The sequence below is a fragment of the Lissotriton helveticus genome, chromosome 7 (genome assembly GCF_964261635.1).
Source record: "Lissotriton helveticus chromosome 7, aLisHel1.1, whole genome shotgun sequence".
Taxonomy (NCBI): Eukaryota; Metazoa; Chordata; class Amphibia; order Caudata; family Salamandridae; genus Lissotriton; species Lissotriton helveticus.
The window spans coordinates 1842392382-1842413932 of record NC_136068.1 but is presented as its reverse complement, the minus strand read 5'-3'; positions in this window follow the sequence as shown (position 1 = coordinate 1842413932).

Genomic DNA, 21551 nt, shown 5'->3' with positions numbered 1-21551 from the left:
ATTCAAGCGCGATACTGCAAATGACCATTAGATGGCACTGCTGCTCTTTTCTTTGCGGTCGGCGGCCTTGCATTCGTGTAAGTCCGTGTCCTTTTGATTCAGCCCGTTTTCCTAGCTCCGGTTGCTCTCTCCGAGCTCATGACTCATGGACGGGGCAAGTCCCAACTGGCCGCCGCTCGAGATTATTCACCAGGACACCTCCAGGCAGCAGGATAGTTCTTTCCAATGCAGTAGGTTTTTGTTGTTGTTGTTGTTTATTTCATTATTGGGAGTGTGCTGGGCCCTCACGCTGCCTCGCGCTCTGCAGGGGCTGCCCACTCACTCCAGGTCTCTCGCATGGCCCTCCTCAACAGCATGGGGCTCCCCCCTTCCTGCCGATGCAGCATCGCGTCCAGCCCTGCTCTTCTTCCCCGCACTTTGGGGCAGATTTATGTTGGGAATGCGCCACGTTTGCGTCACGCACCTGCGGCGTAAACGTGGCGCATCCCTACGACCCATTTACAACGTGACGCATCTAGGCAGATGCGTCACGTTGTAAAGCCCTGCGCCACTAGTGGGCGTTCCGGGGCAGGTGCGCCTCGCAAAAGTGGCTGAGTGAAATCTATAAGATTTCACTCAGTCACTTTCAGGCCAATGCTGAGTCAAAACCCTGCGCCTGCTTGAAGCAGGCGTAGGTCTTGACGCAGCATTGTAAAGATGGGGCACCCCCGAGCCTTGCTGGAGCTGCGTCGCGCTTGCGACGCAACTCCAGCAATGCGCCACCTTTACGGCACAGATGCGTCACGCATCTGTGCCGTTTTTGCCCCATGGTGCGCCGCATTGTAAATGCGGCGCACCATAGGTGGCGGAGCAGCGGCGCAAAATAACTGGCGCATCCCTGGGGATGCGCCAGTTATCATAAATCTGCCCCTTCGTCTGCACGGTTCCCTGGGGTGACACATTGTCTGCAGTGCCAGGATCGGTCCATCCACACGGACGCACTCGCGCTACCACAAGTGCCTGGGGCAGTTACCCCCTCTTCCCTATACCCCGCCGCCGCAGCCTCTCTCTGTTCTCATGCTGCACGAGGAAGGGGGCTGGAGCTACTGCATGGAAACTCCAGAACTATGGTGTGGGGCAGTGTTCTTCACGGGGGCGGAGGGAGCGGGTCGCCGCTCGGCTTTCGTCCTCCCCCGTCAGGTTTTCTTCACTGTCCCCGATGTCTCGCAGTAGGGCTCACCTTAAGTCCGCCGGGCTTTGTAGGCAGATCAAACGCGGGTCGGGCTCCCGCTCTGCTCCATTGTCTCTTTCTGCCCTGGACAGGCCTTCATTCCCTGCGAGTCTCGCTGGTCGCTGCTGGTGCACCGGTGTTTCTGCGGTCAGCTACGGGCCGCTTCTGCTTACTTTGCGGGGCTTCATGACCACCCGGTCCAGCACTTGTCGACGGCTCGATCTCTGCTCAGGCGTCTCTCACCTTGTGGCAGTCTGCAGCGGCGGCCGGCGTCTCAGCAGTCAGGCCTCGCTCACATTATCTCTGCCATCGCGGGGCATGCTCCATGCAGGATGGCGCAGCTGCAGGTTCTTCGATGCGGGGTGGGCTACTGCCGCCTCACTTTCCCATGCATCGCAGGTCCTCAGATAATTTTTCGGGCGCCCTCGACACGGGCAGCACACATTCCCCCTTCAACCCACAAATGAGGCGGCTGCACACGCGGGATCAGCCCGCTCATCGCCAATGTTGTGTCTTGGGCCCTAGGCCCACATGCCGGGACAAGGACCGCACAGACACAATAGTATGTTACTGAGACTGGCCACGAGCACGTGCACCCGGGCCCATTTATTAGCCGGGTCACGTTACTCGTGACGCCGGTGGTGGATGGGTGTGGGGTGTGTGTGCCCACTCCCATAGGGGGAGTGGTTATTAAACCAGTGCCTGGCAAGACACTAGAACGTGTATTTGAATTTGAATTTAAAAGCATTTATTAAGCGCACGTATACCTGGCAGTTTCTTGGCGCTGGGGGATGCAAAACCAGAGAGACAGGGGAACGAAAACTAATGCGGGAAAGCTTGCAGGAAAAGGAAAGTTTTGAGCGCCTTACGGAACTCAAGATAGGAGGGTGTAGATCTAATAGTGGGAGGAAGGAAATTCCAGAAAGTGGGACCGAGGACAGCAAATTTCATGCCTCCCACCTTGCTCTTCCTAAACTGCGGCACGGAGAGAAGGGACTGGGTGGAAGAGCGTAGTTCTCGAGCGGGACTGTAGTTATTAATTTCCGAGTTTATAAAAGCTGGGGCAGTTCCGGCACGGTCCTGAAACGTTGTGCATCCCAGCTTGAAGAGAGCCCGCTCTCTAACGGGGAGCCAGTGCAAGGCCTTGAGTAGAGGGGTGATATAGTGTGACTTGGAAAGACCATAAATGAGGCGAGCAGCTTGGTTCTGGACCAGTTGGAGATGCCGAAGAGAATAGGTGGGAACGTCGTTGTACAAGATGTTACCGTAATCTAGGCGCGATAGAACCATCGGCATCAAGATAAGTTTTAAAGCAGGAAAAGAAAAAAATCTGGAGATCTTTCTAATGGTGCGAAGAGTGAAAAAACAAGATGAAACCACCGTGCTGATCTGGGAGTGCAGGGTGAGATGTTGGTTCAGCGTGATCCCAAGTGTTTTGACTGAGTGGGAGGGTGAAGGAGGGGAACCAAGGGAGGGGGGCCAAAACGTGGGGGTCCAAGGACTAGATGTACCCCCGGTTAGGACCAACTCCGTTTTATCTGGGTTAAGTTTAATGTGGTTAAGGTTCATCCAGTCCCTTGTGAAAATCATATCTGATTGAAAGCTGTGAATAGACTCAGGGGAATGTGAAAGGTTAAAGATGAGCTGGAGGTCATTAGCATAGTTGAAAACCGTGACCTCCAGCTGCTGTAGAGCAAAAATAAGAGGGAAGATGTACAAATTAAACAAAAGGGGGGAGAGGGAGAAACCCTGAGGGACGCCGCACTGCACCTTGCACAGTGGGGCAGAAAAGTTTGCTAGGTGGACAGCCTAAGTGCGGTCGTTCAAAAAGGAAGTAAGCCAAGCCAGGACGGGCCCCCTGACGCTCGCCGCCTCGACACGGATGAGAAGGATGGAATGATCAACCGTGTCGAAGGCGGCGGACAAATCAAGGAGGACCAGGGCCTGGGGCCGGTTGACGTCCATCCCCTCCCTGAGCTTGTCCATGACTGAAACCACCACTTTCTTGGTGGAATGGAGTGGGCGAAAGCCAGCCTGGCAGGGGGCTAAACAGCCGTTATCCTCAACAAAGGAGCTGAGGATTGTGGTAATGTGGCACTCCAGGATTTTGCCCAAGTAGGGGAGGAGAAAGATGGGACGGTAGTTGGAGAGGGAGGAAGGGTCCGCTCCGGGTTTTTTTAAAATAGGGATAATGGTTGCTGATTTATGATGGTTGGGGACAATGCCTTCTTTGAGGGAGTCATTGAGGAAAGCCAAGGGGGCGCAGGGCAAGCTAGGAAGATCTCTCTCAATACAAAAGCAGGGCAAACATCAGAGGGGGAACCAGATTCGATCCGGGCCAACAATTGAAAGAAGGTTTCCCTGGTCAAAGGAGTTATGCGATCTAAATGGAGTCTATTAGGCGGAGGCTGTGGGGCAACGAAGGAAGGTGAGGGCGATGGTATGTTGGCCTTAATGACTGCAATTTTTTCAATAAAAAATTGTTGAGGGAATCGCAGAGAAATTGAGAGGGGGAGGGTTTAAGAGAGGCTCTATCTGATGAGGCCAGCTCATGGACTGTGGAGAAAATTTCCCGGGGCTGTATTTCAGCCGAGAGGATTTTGCCCGAAAAATAATCTGTCTTGGCGTGAAGGATAGCCTTTTTATATATATTAAGTGTAAGGGAATAATGTGCTTTTAAAGTCGGGCAATAGGCGCACCTCCAGGCGCGCTCAGCCTGACGCACAGCCAGTTTTTTCTCTTTGAGGTCATTGGTGAACCATTTGTTGGCATTATGGGCGCGTCTGACTGTGACGCGTCTCAAAGGAGCCACTTGATCACATGCCCTGGAGAGCCATTCATTGATGGCAGCTACTTGAGAAGTGGGGGCAAGCTCCTCTAGGGCAGGGCAGGAACTTTGAAGGGAAGAGCAAAGGAAGGTCAGGTCGACCCTGTTCCAGTTGCGGGCCCAGGTGTTCTTAGGAAAGGAGGGGCGTTTGGCAAGGCTAAGGTCGAGAAAAAACGAGATAAAAAAATGATTGGACCAAAGGCAGGGTGTAATGATTGGGGACGTGATCAGAACGTTGAGAGACCAAATTTGGTCCAGGGTATGCCCCCGAACGTGAGTAGGTGTATGGACGAGCGGCACAAAATTTAGACTATGAAGGAGATCAGTAAAGTCTTTGGACACCGCGTCTTCCACGGGGTCAGATGGCCAGAAATTAAAATCTCCAAGAACTAGGACAGAGAAGTTGTTAACTGCTAGCGTAGCGAGCAACACCTGGAACCCAGTAATAAAATGAGGTGTTGATTGGGGGGGGCGGTAAACAAGAACACAGGTGATAGGAACCTGAAAGGAGGCAGATCGCATCACCAGACAGTCGACTGACGTGATGGGCGGAGAAGAAAGCAATTGGAAATGAAAGTCAGAGCGGACAATCAGGGCAACGCCACCGCCTGCCTTGCCTGCCGCCCGATCGGCCCACAGGACATAGTAAGAGGGGGGAAGGGCCGCGAGTACGTTGGGCAGGGAATCTGGGCAGAACCAAGTCTCTGTCAAAAACAGGAGATCAGGCTTTTGGGAGTCGAGAAACACAAATAGTTCAAGGTGGTGCTTGACTGCCGATCTAGTATTTAAAAAAAGGCCGAGATAGTGGAAGCCGAGTTGGGCGGGAGGGGGAATCCTAGGAAAGGGGAGGGGGGTGGGGTAATGAAGGCAGAGTGGCTGGAAGGGGGGGGCACGAGGTGGGGCCGGGCGAGGCCAAGTTTGGTAATTTGGGCGGCGGTTCCGGGGCTACTGATCCAAGAGCCCTGGTCGGAGTGAAGTTCTTCCGAGGTGTAAGTTAAAAACTGGGCATAGTGGAGTGCCCCTTGACCCGGCCGGCCGTGGATGGGCGCAGACGGGCTTGCCTTTGGCGCGCCGCCGGCGGGTCCCTCAAGTAGGTCAAAAGCGCGAAAGGCTAGAGCGCTGACCTAAGGAGCCTGTAGCACCCCTTCCCAATATGGCGCCAGCAACCCCGTCAGCCCTCCGGTAACAAACGGCACACAGCCGTGCCGGAACGAGGCTAGGGGAGCTGGCAGATGGAAGAGAGGGAAGGCAGCACGTGTCTCGCAGGACACTACAGAGGAGTCAGCTCCAATGCTCTTTTTCCCATTGCAGCAGGCAGAGGCAAAGAAACGGACATACGTGGAGGCAGGGGGACCTTGTTCTCCGCTAAACTCCCAGAAAATGCCTCCAAGATGAGAAGGTATCCGGCACGGTCTACGGAGACGATTCAGCGGCCAACTTGCAAATCCGTGATCCGCTTCTTGACAGGCTTTGGATCCTCATCTTCCACCTTCCCGGTAAGATTACCGCGCCGGGGACCGCGGCCCGTCAATGTTCCTCCTACATCCTTCACAACTTCTTTTTCTAGTCTATTCACCTTGGGGGCCATATCCACCACCAAACGTAGCTTCCCGCAGGCGTGGACTGCCAAGCCTACGGTGCCTGCGATGAAGAAGGTGACACGTTGCGCTAGCCACTGCAATCCTCTCCGCCACGCTGAAGTGCTGCATCCAGCCTGGTATGCATAATCAGCCATTTGCATTCCAGTGTGTCCGTATTATTCTAAATCAGACCTTTTTTAGCTTGTTTGCCCTCACTAGCTCCGCACAAAAGGGGATTTTTCTCAGGGATGGGAGCAGGACACCGGGGCACCTCTCTCCCGGTGATCAGTCAGCCGCCATCTTGCCCCACCTTGTACCCCAATTCTTAAAGTCTTGCAATACTCTGTCGGTATATTTCTTTCTTTCACCACTGTATCATTCTTGTATTCAGAAAATCAACAAAATAAGTTGAATTAAAATACAAAAATTTGGGCAAACATGTTTTTATTTCCACTTTGCATAGTCTGCACAACTAGTTTTATACCTGCCACTGAAGGATACTGACAGCTGCTCACTTTTATCATTGTCATTGCATGACAGTTTGACCCTGGTAAGATAGTCATGATACTCCTTATCGAGTACAGCTCTCTGAGAGATATAGTGGTCAGTGTAGAGGGAGGCAAACTCTAACAAGATGGCTTCTGTGCCCTACAGCTGATCTCCCATCTCCTGCACAAAAATGAGAATGCCACCCATGGTCACTAGAGGAAGCCTGCACGTGTCTGTTTATCCTCTTTGTACGCTCTTGCAGTGTCATAGTTGTTCAGAAATCTGATTGCATGATCAATATATCTCTTGTCAAGCACGTGCGAATTGAGTTCAATAATTGTGCTTCGCCAATCAAACCTATGCAAATTCTAGTCAAAGTCTGAAGCTGTAAAAAGAAAAACTGAATTTGTCACTGACTGGCACTTTGACTTACACTTTTACCACTGTCTATTTCTTTTGTGGGATGTTCTAAATGTGAATGACAGTCAAAGCATCCAGTGGCTGAAGAGGCCTGACACAAAGTTCCTTTCTGTATGTAGTCTATATTGTGTTTTATGGTTTGTTTCTGTTTACAAGTGCTGTGTCAAAAATATTGTGGCCTAAATATTGTTTCAAAGAATATTGTCCCACTGAGCGTAGCTGTTCTACCATTAAGTATAATGGGGAAAAGTATTGCAAAAAATATTTAAGAAACAATATTTATACTAGATTATATTCTGATTCTGGCATTCTGATACCACCACTAAACATGCGGGATTAACAGAATTAAATGCAAAATGTTAGTGCTATACTAATAACTTGGATAAACAAAATAAAAAGTAAGTGCATAGTGCCTAACAAAAACAGAGTAATGCACTGTGGAATTTATGTTATGCTGATGTGGTCCTCCATCGCTGACATGCAGCGATCTGGGGGCATATTTACAGGGAAATGACAGACGGGCGCTGCAACTAATTACACAACGCTCCAGTTCGCAACTTCCAAAATGCAGTGATGCACGTATTTACAACAATACAACACTGTGTTTTCCCTAGCACTAGAATAGCTGTCTACCGCCAACACAGACACCCTTGCGCCATAGTTCAAGGGTGCCTGTGTTGCACGGAATGATTGTTTATGTGCAGAAAGGTGTCCTTTCCTGCCCAAAAACAATCAATAACGGTGATTTTTTTACTTCTACATGTGCTTTTGGCTGCAGCACAGTGATGTAATCAAATCCAAAATACGCTGGAAGAGATAACTCTGAACATTAGCGTCCTCCAGCTCCACTCCAGTGACAGCAATCACTCTGTCCCCAACATTCAAATTGAACTCCCACAGGGGCAAACCATTGAAGAGGGGAAGGGAGGGGGACGCAAAGGGGAAGAGAATAATCTGCCTTCCCAAGTACATGAATACAACACACAGGTATGCAAAGTCCCCAGAGAGCATCGGGTGGAGACTCTGTGGGGCATATTTAGAAGCCCCTATCGCTACTACAACGTCACTTTCAGTGCCACTGTGATAGCGATAGGGGCCTTGCCTTATTTACAAGGCAGCGTTAAGCCACTTAACATGGCTTAATGCTGTGTTGTACATAATGCAAAAAGAACTATTGATTGACAGAATGCAGAACAATGTCATACACTCACCCCAGTACAGAGAGCTGGGTCTAAATCCATCGTTTTTTGCTCACCGTGCCATTTCAGTTTGGACCCAGCCATATCTAAATCAGTCTTGACCCTCCGCCCAAAGGGAACAGTCCAGCCCAAACTGTCAGGTCAGGTCCTCCCTGGACTGGAAACAAGCATCCTAGGACCAGTTTTGGGGTTTCACCCCTCTTGAGCCAGGATAGCTTGACTCCAGTGGTGTGGCGAGCAAGGGACTCACGTCTGAGCATACCCTTCCCACTCGGGGTGACAAATGCAAAAACAACAGTTGATGGACAGTGTTAGACCTGTCAGCCTTTTGGGTGGTCCCTCCTTTTATTTATTTATTTTTGTCCCCCTTCTACCCCTCAATCCTTTCATTTTTTTCAGTAGCGAGTAGATCGGGTTCGAGGACATCGAGGCTACTCCCTGCCCCGCATCGATCATGTACTCGGGGGCGTTCCTCGTCCCACAGTGACATACAGCACATAACAGGAAGCCCTTCGCCTACAGGCGATGAGTTTGTGAAAAATTCTTACATAACCACTCGGGCCATTAGGTGGCCAGTTGAATGATTTGACGACTTCTACTTTCAAGTAGCTACATTTTATTGTGAATTTACCCGCTTCTCTGCGTTACTGAACAGTGATTCTGGAGGACTTAAATTCTATATTGGTTTACCTCCCTACTTTTTAAAGCTGAAGATCTCTTGCTCAAGAACAATTTTGAGTCCTGAAGATGACCGTTAAATAATGTATCGGTCGAAACGCCGTTGACGCTTCTCTGTGGCTTAATTTTTTATAAGGACACAGTATTTATGTTTATGGTGTTCCTTTCTTGTGATTTGTATTGTTGTTGCCACCTGTCTGGTCTATATGTATTGTTGTATACCAGCGTTTTTCTTGCTTGAGATTATTTGTATGTTCAAACAAAACCTTTTTGAAATGTCGAAATAAATAAATGTATAATTTTGATACTACTGGGCTGTTGTGAAGGCTTCTTTAACTAATATATTGGACTTCTTTCCAATTTTTAACATTTCTCTTCCCCTGAGCCTCTTTGTTTGATATAATAAATGACCTGTGGGGGAGGCACTGTTGGGAACGAACTGGGGTTACTTAACACCTCTGCCCCCCCACAGCTGTCCGGGACGTGGGAGTCAAATTGATAGGCGTTAATCCCAAGCCCCGCCCCTTCGTACATTATGCTTATGAGTTAGCGGAATGTGTCTAACTAATTACTTACATTTACGCATTTACGTTTATGTTCTCATTATGCAGTTATTCACTTATGCGTGTGATACCGTTTGCAGTGTTCTTAGCTTAGCATGTGTGCCACCATTTTGAATTATCTTTCTTTGCGTGCAAGCTGTACTTGCTCATTCCCCCTCCCGTAGGAATAAGAATAATTCCCTGTGTCAGCATATATGCATTTCTTGGTTCACTCTAGCTGAAACTCCTGCTAGCGAAACTCCTTATCAGGCCGTTCTCATGCGCTGGGGATGTAGCGGCCTGGCTCTGTGTCCTTGGGAGATGATAACAAGTGTTGCTATTGCAGGTGCAGATGCCTCTTGTATGAGGCCATTGTCCACACTCCTGGTGGACCAGTACTTTTCCATTGTGGGCGTGTTTACTCTGCCCTCTCGTAATATAATGTATCACCATGATGATGTGAGGCAGTCCTTCTCGGCACACTCTTAGGGGTGAGGTCGATATAGGGCCCTCTCATATGGGAGTTTGTGGCCTAATAAACTTGTTTGTTTATTCTTCTCCACTGTCCGGCTGACTTATTTTGGGTAACTATAGGTGAGTGAGGTAAGTCACTCTGGTGGTATTTTAGCCACGCTTATCAGATGGCGCCCGAACAGGGACTCCGCGATTAGGACCTTTCTCACCCGTAAGTGGGTAGCAGAAGGCCGGAGACCCCCTGGTCGGCACGGTGGGCCCGGGTACCCACTTTGATGCCGAGCTTGGTTCTCGCAGCGCTGCCCCACCCTGCTGATCGGAGGAGGTCTCGGTCCATGATCCTACGCCGGAGTCCGGAAGGCGGAACCTTGGAGCTGACCGTGTTGGTCCAGCCAGCCGGAAGTGGAGAACGGTAGAGGTCGGGACCGCGCACAAAAGGTAAGTGGTCCGACCGGTGATTGAGGGGCCGGAGTGCTCCGTGAGACCGGTGTGTCTCTGGTGATTGGAGGAGCCGGTGTGCTTCTGGGGCTAGTGTGCTCCGGGAAACTCAGGGCGCGGATAGCGCTCTGACAGACTTGATGGAGATTGGGGAACGTGGGTTTGTGAAAAATCCGACTGGATAGTACTGCGGGTTGGTGAGCGGCTTGCTGCGCGAGGATTTTGGGCTCGCCCGAACACCTAATGTGGTGATTTACGGGAGAGTGCCGGGTCCCGCGTGGTGTGGCGCCTGCCGATTTGTAGTGCTGCCCGGGAAACGGATTGGTTTCCCAGTCTCGGAACAGCGGGTGTGTGCTGTTCAGTCTGCGGTAGGGTCCAGGTTTCCCAGGACTTGGTCGACGGGCCTTGTCCCATTTTGGTAACACGTGTTTTGGTACGGATTTTGTTTGATTGATATATGCATATTGATACTGTGAATTTTGCTGTGTTGTTGTGTGTTTGGAAGAGAACAAAATGCCGTGCTTTAGTAAATTGCGGTGTTTCGGGTGTTGTGACGAGGTTTCAGATGTGAGATTGGCTAAGAGCCAACCTGCCCCACAGGAAGGCTCTCCAAATTTTGACATGTACGTCAAACACGGCTTGCCTCCTATTTTGTTTTCCTCTTTATGGCATAAGTATACAATGGATAATGTGGATTTGCAGTGGCCTTTACTAGGTTCTTTTGACGCGCCAAAATTAGACTATTTACAAGACAAATGTTTGCTAGGCGCAGCCGTCAGAGTATGTTTGATTCTCTGCGAATGTGGCAGAAGGAGGCGCGAGAATGGCAGATAAGGGAGGAGAAAGTTGCTCAGAAAAGATCGGCACAGACCATGGCGCAGAAGGCGAGGGAACACACTAAGAAAGAGAATGAGTTGCGGATTGAGCGCGCAGATAGGCGTTTTAGGTTATTGGAAAATAAGTGCTATGTGGTAAAGGAAGAGGATGTAGACGAGATGGAAGATATTTTGAGCACCCGACCCCCTCCCCCATATGCTCCCCAGCCACTGTACCCCGTGCTCGGAGATTCCGCCCCACAGGCGGTGGTTTCAGTTCCCCAAGTCAGCGCCCCTCCCTTGTCCGGTACACCTGCTTCCTCTGCAGGGGGACCTACTTCCCCTTCTACCACGGCACCCTTGCTCCCTTTCTCGGCGGCGAGCCCTGCGTCTGCTGCGCTATCCCCGGTGTTCTCTGCTGGCCCTGCTATCCCCACTGTTTCTGCCGGCGCCACCCCTCAGAGCGCGTTGCGAACACCTGCTAGAGGAGCGGAGGGAGGACTACTCCATCAGGTACGAAAGTTACTCACACGTGCTACTGTACCCCTAGACGAGAAGACAATGGTAGCTAATCAAGCTTGTCAATGGGCCAGGAATAACATTTATTCGCTAGAGGATATTTGGTCCACTATGAAGGATTATGAGCCTTTGATGCAGCAGCATGCTTTGTGGCACATGTTAACGACCTTAATAGCGTTATGGGAGCAGGGATATGGTGGTGAGGCGCCAGCGATTCTTCGCGATATTAAGGCTCATGCTTACAGGGCTAATACTGGAGCGGGGGAAGTGCTCCGTAGTTTGAGGTATTTGTTGGAGTACAGGAATGAGCTAGCAGCAACAGGTGAGACCCACTTCCCGGGGATACATCCAATGCGTGAAGTACACCCTATATTTCACCCTGAGGTAACAGAAATAGTAGACCCGACCACCTTGGCAGTGACTAGACCACGTGTAGATGCTCATTTCCAAGAACAATGGGTGTATACGCCCTGGAAAAGGAGCGAGGTGTTAGCTCTGAAGGCGCAGTTACCCGACTCTAGGAAAAACCCAACGGCTTATTACAAGGAATTAACAGAGGCAGCCTCCTCAACAGTAATGACGTTAGCAGATATTGAACTGTTTTTCGGATTATTGGTCCCCGTGGATGTGTGGAGGCAGGTGAAGGGTTCGGAACATAGAGAGGAGTTAGGCGGAACTTGGGCAGAATTTACAGATTGGGATAAGGAACGTAAGCCAGGCGAAAAGCCGAAACCTGAGATACTAGCATTACCCGGGCGTATAATTAAATATATGCATTCACTCATTCCTCCTAAAAAGGTAGATTGGGATAAGTTAACGGCTTGCAAACAGAAGAAGGATGAGGCAGTTTCAGATTTCTTCACCCGCTTTGAGGAAACGTTTATGGATTTTAGCGGACAAGATATCTCTCAGGATGGAGGGCTCCGTCTTTTTGTCAATAGATTCGTTACGAATCTGCTGCCAGAAATATCGGCCCGACTGCAAGCGTCTGAGAGTACATGGACAACATCTACCCCCTCAGGCATTTTGAGCATGGCCCAGTATTATGAACATAGAGAGAACGAGAATAAGGACATGCAGGAAAAGAAGGCGAAAGATTTAAAGACAAAGGTTTTGTTGCAGCAAGTAGCGAAGGGCAGAGGACAGGGAGCCCCGCCCGTGTCGGGTGGTCGAGGAAGTAGCTTCGGGAGGGGAGAGAGAAGAGAGCGTTTGGGACCCAACCAGTGCGCTAACTGTAAACAGGAAGGGCACTGGTGGAAAGATTGTCCACTACTACGGTCCCAGGCTGGACCTGGTAGGGGACGAGGTCGGGGAGAAGCGACTAGAGACACTAGACAGTCCGAGGAGGGCAGGAGACCGGGAGGAAATTATTTTGACGGAGGAAGGGATAGACAGCATTCTCAGAGGGAGGGCGATGATGGCAGGGATAGACAGTTCTACAACGATACGTACGCCATGGATGATTTCACAGGATTTTCCTATAACTAGGACAGCGTAGGGCAGAGTGAGGGACCTGTTTCTGTGGATGTTGATCAACGTGGGCCTTATGTAACGGCAGACTTGTCGGGATCTCATCAGAAATTTTTATTGGATACAGGTGCTACGAAAAGTTCTGTAGCGCGTTCTCAGGTTCCAGGGGCGGCTCTGTCTGGCAAGACTAATGTTTCAGTGGGGTTCTCTGGTACCCCGGTGGTTAGCCCCATCTCTAAGCCATTGACGCTTACGATTGGCCCCTTTACTGTTGACTCCCCTTTTCTCTTGACTTCGAATTGTGGTGAGAATTTGCTGGGTTTGGATTTGTTAAAAAGGTTGCATGCTACGATTTACTGTTCCCCGGATGGTGTGTATCTTACGATGGGTCCTTCTGTCGCGCGTGCGCAGCAATGTTTTTCAAAGGACGAGCCCCTCCCAGTTGAGTTCAGGGATGTCCCTCCGAGTCTGTGGGCCAGTAGCGATACTGATGTGGGAAAAATTGACATTGCACCGGTGTCCATAAATGTTAAGGTGGGAGCGAAGCTGCCTCGCATACCTCAATACAAGATCTCTAGAGATGGAGAGAGGGCTCTGTTGCAGATTATACAGGATTTGATTGGATCGGGGGTAGTCGAGGAGACGGACTCGAATATCTGTAATAGTACGATACTTCCGATACTTAAAAGGTCCTCAGGTGACGCGGGTGAGAATACACCTGATGTCTATCGTTTTGTGATTGATTTACGTCATGTTAACAAAGTGGTTGAGCCCCAGTACCCAGTGGTTTCTGACAATACTACCATTTTGACTATGATACCTCCGTCAGCTAAATACTTTTCAGTGTTGGATCTTAAGAATGCGTTCTTCAGTATACCTGTACACCCAGATAGCAGGTACCTCTTCGGATTCTCATTGGCTGGCCGCAGTTTTAGATTTTGTAGAATTCCTCAAGGTTATACAGAAAGTCCTAGTATTTACAGCCAAGCATTAAAAGCACAGTTAGATGATTTGGAGCTCCCGCAAGGAAATGTCTTGTTGCAATACGTGGATGATATTCTCATCGCCTCCGATACAGAGGAGGGATGCCGAGAGTCCACTGTTAAATTGTTACACCCTTTGGCTCGTAAGGGACACAAGGTGTCTCTCCCTAAATTCCAATACTGTCGACAGGAGGTCACTTACCTCGGTCACCTCCTATCGAAGGACGGGAGAAGGCTGACACCAGAACGCGTTAAGGCAATAACTAACATGGCAGTACCCAAAACACAGCGAGAGGTGCGCGCATTCTTGGGTATAACATCGTACTGTCGTCAGTGGATACCTAATTATGCCTTACTAACAAAACCCCTGCTATATCTGACCACGAAAGAGGTGTGTGAGCCCCTACCTTGGACACCTGCATGCCAAGAAGCGTTTGAGTTGTTGAAGACTGCTTTATGTTCTGCACCCGTCTTGGGAACACCCAATTACCAGAAGCCTTTTGTACTCTATGTGCACGAGGCGGAAGGTTGCGCGTTGTCTGTCCTAACACAAGATTTTGGAGGGAAACAGAGACCGTGTGCTTACTTCTCTGCAATGCTCGACAATGTGGCGAGAGCGCTTCCGAGCTGTCTAAGGGCTACAGCGGCTGCTGCAGTCTCGATAAGACAATCGGCAGGGCTCGTATTGGGTTCAGCTCTTACGGTAATGGTGCCACATGCAGTGGACATTTTACTAAACAGAACACAGACGCAGCATTTAACTAGCGCTCGTCTGACAGGCTATGAGATGACACTATTCACCCCACATGTGACGATAAAAAGATGCGCTACCCTGAATCCAGCCACACTGTTGCCTCTCCCTTCAGATGAGAAAGATGGTGAAGTGCATGACTGCCTGTTCCGAACAGAGGAGGAGACAAAAGGGAGAGTAGATTTGACGGATAAGCCCCTAGATGACCCTGACGGAGAGTTGTATGTTGATGGGTCTTGTTTTAAACTAGCGGACGGCACCACCACAGCAGCATATGCAGTTACGACATTACAAACAGTGGTGGAAACTTCTAGAGTCCCGTACAACTCAGCCCAAGCTGCAGAGATCATAGCGTTGATGCGTGCATGTGAACTGAGTGAAGGATTGGATGTGAACATTTATACTGACAGCCAATACGCCTTTGGCGTGGCTCATAGTTATGGAAGACTGTGGGCAGAGAGGGGATTTTTGACATCACACGGACAACGAATTCAACATGGCCCATTGATATTGCGCCTGTTGACGGCTCTAACGCTTCCCAGAAGACTAGCAGTAATAAAATGCAGTGCACACAAAGCAGTGGTTGATGATGTAGGGCGGGGAAACGCGTTTGCAGATCAGACAGCCAAAGAAACTGCCAGGAACAGACTCCCGCGAATGTTTGTGGCTGGACCGGCTAGATGGGTACCAGACATTAATATGTTTGCAGATACTGTACAGAATGTGCGGAACATACAGGAGAAAGTGACTGAGGAGGAGCTGAGGGAATGGAAGAATGGAAAGGGACAGTTGGATTCGGATGAGTGTTGGATGGATGTGACGGACAAACGACGATGGTTGCTCCCGAACGCATATGTCCTCCCAGTGGTGACAATGGCCCATGGACCAGCTCATATAAGTGCCAAAGGAATATGTAAATTATTAGACCCAGTATGGAGTAATAAGAACATTTCCAGGGTGGCCACACGTTTGGTACAACAGTGCATGATTTGTTTACGACACAATCCTGGGAAGGGAACACCTGTCCCTGTGGGTAATTTTGCACCCCCAACATACCCCTTTGAAGTAATACAGATGGATTACATTGAAATGGAAAGAGTGAACAACCTTAAGTATGTACTTGTGGTGGTGTGCGCATTCAGTAGGTGGGTGGAGGCCTTTCCAACGAAAGACTGTACAGCCATGTCAACAGCTAAAATGTTGATTAAGGAATACTTTAGCAGGTTCGGGTTACCTAGGGTGATCTGGAGTGATAACGGCACATCCTTCAATGCAGAACTGATGAAAAATATATGCAAGGGACTACAAATTTCTCAAAAATTCCACGCAGCCTTACACCCACAGGCTGCGGGTTTAGTTGAAAGATTTAATGGTACGTTGAAACTGAAAATGGCCAAGATACAGGAAAGTACTGGGTTGCGCTGGCCAGATGCTCTTCCCCTTGCTCTACTCTCCACACGAGTTACAGTGAATTCCAAGACAGGTGTTTCTCCCCACGAAGTTGTATTCGGCAGGCCAGCCAATGTGTGGGGAGTTCCTAGACCTAAATGTTTCTCAGAGATAGAATATCCTATGTTGACAGACTACTTGTATGCTTTGATTAAAGATCTCCATTCTGTTCACCAGCAGGTAGCAGACACACTGAAGCCGCTGCCTGAGGGGCCCGGCCACGGCATCAACCCAGGGGACTGGGTCGTCGTTAAGAAGTACCAGCGGAAGTCCTGTTTGGAACCCAGGTGGTCTGAGCCGCGGTTGGTGCTGCTCACCACCCGCACCGCACTTCGAGTGGAGGGTCGTAAGGCGTGGACGCACGCCTCTCACGTAAAGAAAGTTCCACTGCCTTTACCCTATGATGCCTGGGTAAGAGGTGGCATTGCAGATCACGAAACAGAATCGTTGCCTAAGTATCTCCCTTTCTCTGATGCTGTGTTGATTGGGGAGGAGCACGACGACCAAGCACGGAAGCCAGCCCTGAGTACGAGTAGCGAGGCTTCTATCGGTCATGGTGCTCAAGTGACCGAAGCCACCTCTTTTCCAAACGATCCACCAATTCTGTTTTCAGACCCCGAAGTGCGAGGGAGCACCCGCTATAACTTGCGGCCCAGGAAAGAGAGGCAAACGCATTGAGCACTGGAAGAAGGGCTGAGATAGGGACTAGGAGTGGACTATAGTCGATAGGTTAGTGTAGCAATAGGGATGGGCTGCTGAAAGGAGCCCTGGTGCACTTCTGAGACATTGCTGGATGGAACATTAGAGTTGTACGTGGGCCCAAGTTTTGTGCTCCTGAGTCACTGCAGTTGTGTGACTCCGTCGAGGGAATAGGGTTTGCGAAGTCGGAAGCCTGCCTATGAGGCTTTAACGGACATAGGGAGAACAGCCCATCGAAGGGGGAAGAACTCCTCTGGCCGGTTTTGGAGTGCCTGAACTTTTAGTAGTGTCCCTAGCTTTTGAACTTTTAGGATATCCCTTGCCCTGTTCTCTAGCAGAAATGTATCCTTTTGGTCGTCCAATACCCGATGAGGAACAGCCTTTTGCTGCCCCCCGCAGACCAGAACCAGATTCACCATGGCGTGCCTTATCACGAAAAAGTAAAATTGTGGTTATTGTGGTGCTCATTATTGTTTTTCTGATCATGCTTGGAATACTGTTTTTTCTAGATAAAGCTTACCCAGTCCACAAATTGGTTCCTACCCCTTCTCCCTTACCAGAACATAATATGGTTACTGTTGATTATGGTGAACAATGTATGAGAAAAGGTTACCGTGATAATGTCTTTATAAAAACGTTACATCATGCACACGCTGTATACAATGTGACAGATTGCTGGGTATGTGGGTTGCTTCCTTCTGCAGCGTATAAGAAGGACAGGTTATTGGCCCTGCAATTGACCCCTGTGAATAGCTGCGTGGGCTGGTATACCTTGATAGGTAGGGTGAAGTTTTTTCAGCAGCCTGACTCTCTCACCCCACGACTCCCTGACAGTAAGTCCACATTGACGATGCGGGTACGCCCTTTGCCTCCCTCATCCCTTGGACGATTATTTACTGATGGACGTTTTGACCAAACATTTTTAGAGACTTGCTCGAAAAAGTTGGACAAGTTTCTGATACCTAATGACACTGATAAGGTACGAGAGAGTTTTCTACAGTTAAACTCTTCTCTAGAATACCGACGCCCTCCTGCTACAAACAGTAGTGGTCATTCTCTAGTGCCCCTAGCAGTAGTGGGACCCTCACCTTATTTCTGTATACAGGGTAGAGGTCCGATAAAGGTGGGTGATAGCGTTTGTAATCTGACTACCTCGATTAGGTTGACCCTCAGCCCTTCGCTTGTCACTCCCCCTAATGTCTACTTTGTGTGTGGAGATAACGGGTACCTGTGGTTGCCTGAGGGTTGGGGAGGGACATGCTACCTGGCGTATTTACTCCCTCCTGTTTATGTAGCACCTTCGGACTATCATAAGACACATAGGAGGTTTGATGCGGTGCAGGGACAGCGAAAAAGGAGGGATCTTCAAGTTGATGACGTTGATCAGACAGACACCGCTGGGCAGCAGTTTAACGACTTTTCTAAAGGCCTGTTGCCATTCTGGGGTCCCATTTTCAATAGTAGGTCCATCAGACGTCTTTCACGGGTTATGGAAAAGGTAGTGAACACTGAAGCTGATATTGCAGCTAACATGTCACTGGAGATGCAGGCTATGAGATTATTTACGATCCAGAATAGAATGGTTCTTGACGTCATCCTGGCAGATAGGGGTGGAGCTTGCCGCGTCATCGGGACGTCTTGCTGCGTATATATTCCTGACTCCGCCCCGACAGTTAACTTGGCTGTGCAGAAACTTCACAGGTTGGCTGCTGAACTTCATCAGGATACTGGTACCTGGTCCCTGCAGACATGGTTGTGGGGTCTTTTCTCTTCCTGGGGTTGGAAAATATTCATGGTCATTATAGGTGTTATAGGTTTCCTACTGTCATGTTGCCTCTGCGTTTACTGCCTCCCTCCTTGTTGCTCCATGTGTGCCAGCTCTATGAAAAAGTCTACAACAAGATTGAAACAATACCCCGTCTCCAATGCTGTTGAGCTTACTGATGCTAATTGGTTGATACTGATTCAAGATGATGTTCTGGTTTAAGCATGTCTTCCCGTTTTCCCTGCCCATAGATTTTGCTGTAAAGGCCCTCCTTTTGGTTAGTAAATGGAAACAAACGTGTTAGCCACAGTCCGCTAAAAGGAGGGTCTGATAGGCGTTAATCCCAAGCCCCGCCCCTTCGTACATTATGCTTATGAGTTAGCGGAATGTGTCTAACTAATTACTTACATTTACGCATTTACGTTTATGTTCTCATTATGCAGTTATTCACTTATGCGTGTGATACCGTTTGCAGTGTTCTTAGCTTAGCATGTGTGCCACCATTTTGAATTATCTTTCTTTGCGTGCAAGCTGTACTTGCTCATTCCCCCTCCCGTAGGAATAAGAATAATTCCCTGTGTCAGCATATATGCATTTCTTGGTTCACTCTAGCTGAAACTCCTGCTAGCGAAACTCCTTATCAGGCCGTTCTCATGCGCTGGGGATGTAGCGGCCTGGCTCTGTGTCCTTGGGAGATGATAACAAGTGTTGCTATTGCAGGTGCAGATGCCTCTTGTATGAGGCCATTGTCCACACTCCTGGTGGACCAGTACTTTTCCATTGTGGGCGTGTTTACTCTGCCCTCTCGTAATATAATGTATCACCATGATGATGTGAGGCAGTCCTTCTCGGCACACTCTTAGGGGTGAGGTCGATATAGGGCCCTCTCATATGGGAGTTTGTGGCCTAATAAACTTGTTTGTTTATTCTTCTCCACTGTCCGGCTGACTTATTTTGGGTAACTATAGGTGAGTGAGGTAAGTCACTCTGGTGGTATTTTAGCCACGCTTATCAAAATACCAGTTGATTCAAGTAAGGAGTGATCTGGGGGCTAACAAGGAAACTGTGATCGGCTGTGGGTCTGGGGACTGACAACAGAGGAACCGGAGGGGAGATTCTTTCCCCCTACAATCGGTCTGGAAGTACAAAGATTGTCAAAGTGGGAAAAAGGCTTCTAAGCTTATTTAAGTACTGCCCGTGACTATGTTTATTGCTTAAGCTTTTTATTACAGTGGCAGAAGAGAGAGGTTACTGTAAATTCCTGGTGGAACTGTCTGCTAAACCGGAGTAGCTTTAAAAGACAAAGGGGCTTTTGAGTGAAATGTATACACTGATTTCTCCATAAGAGAAACACCAACCTTGCCGTTGCTTAATATAATCTGTGAAGTTGTGTTTAACTTTTGCCTTTTGGGAGATTGAGTGTTTCACCAGGAACAAGGAATTGTTGAGTTGAAATTGATGTAATGGAACAAAGAGAGAAATAATTGATTTAAATAATAACGAAGCTGTTGGATAAGATAACAAAAGAGTATACAGAATTATTTTTATAAAACAGCTCTTATTTTCCTAAAAACAATTGGTGTAGTGTCCTTTTTGAATGGATGGATGCTGAGTTACTGTAAAGGGGTGACGCAAGCTGAACACTTTTGCCCTTGGATGTGACCGTCCTACTCTGTGCCAGGCTACCCTATGTGATCTGGAAACCCCAACTCCAATATAATTGGTGTCCAGCGGTGGGATGAGAACTGTGTTTGCGTCCACTCTATAGTAACGTAGTGTACTCCATAGACCGACACCTGGAGTTTTCTCTTAGCGGACTCCCTAATTATATTTTTGTTTTTCCAAATTTACTCCTGGTGGTGGGTGGAGGTAGCTTCTAATTACCCTCTAAACTGATTCCTTCCAAGTGGCTGTCCCGAACTCTCATTGGCAAAATGGAATTTGCTCTGGAAGAATTAGAGACCTATACTGTGGCTCAACTCTGGGAATTTTGTCAAAACATGGGAGTGTACTTCAAGCGTGGTGCTAAAAAGGGGGAACTCCAAACCAGCTTGAGGGCATGGGTGGCAGCTCACCCAGATGGAGGAGGAGGCAGACAGGGACACTGTCATCGGGGTATATGTGTTATACCAATCTGAGAGCGTGAACTTACTGACAGGTCCCAGAACACTCTCAAGAGAGGGCAGCAGTGTCTCCGTGAGAAGCTTGACTGAAGCCAAACTAGCGGATAGGAGGGAGGAGAGACAGTTAAAATGGGAGTTGGGGAAATTGGAAAAGGCAAGAGAAGAGAGTAGGCTAGCTCATGAGTTGAGCCTCAGAGAATTAGACTTTAAGGCCCTGCAAGTAGGGACTTCCAATTCTCCAAATGGTGGCAGCGAACCTAAGGATTTGACCAGGGAACCCAGACCGTATCTACCTAAGGACGTAGTCACCAGCTACAGTACAGGGGATGACATCGCCAAGTGGCTGGCCGCCTATGAGGTCTCCTTAAGAGCCCATGGGATATTGGAGAAACACTGGGGGGGGTGGCTTGTATAAATACATGCCTCCTGCAGGAAGGGATACACTATTGGCCCTGGAGCAGGGAGAGCAGACCCACTACCCTACCATGAAAGTGGCGCTAATAAGAAAGTTTGGACTGACTCCAGAAAAATACCGACAAAAGTTTAGGGGTAGTCACAAACTAGGCACACAGAATTGGGTGGATTTCTTGGACTACGCGAAGAAGGCATTAGAGGGTTGGGTGCAAGGCAGCAAGGTGGGGGACTATGAGGGGTTGTACGACCTTATTCTCAAGGAGCACCTACTCGAGAAATGTTTTCCCGAGCTGCGTCAACACCTGGTGGACAGCAAGCTGACCAACCCCCGGAAGCTTGCTGAGGAGGCAGACATCTGGGCAAGTACCCGGGTGTCCTCAAAGGGGACTGGAGGGGATTCCCAAAGGACCGGACAGGGCGCCCCCCAGAAGAAGGAGGGGGGAGATGAAAAGAGGGAGTTCTTAAAAGGCCCCCAAAACAGTTTCCAGGGAAAGGGAACAGGATTCACCCCTAAGGCTAACCCGCCCAGAAACCCTCATCCTGGCCAAAGTCAGCAGCCAAGGGTTGTCCACTGCTTTGAGTGTGGTGGTGGTGGATATTATAAGGGAGATGTCAAGTGCCCAAAGAGACCACCCCCTCCCACTGGAGGAAAAGCCCCGGGAGTAGCTAGTGTAGTGCTCGGGGAGGAGTTGCCCTTAGATAAGGG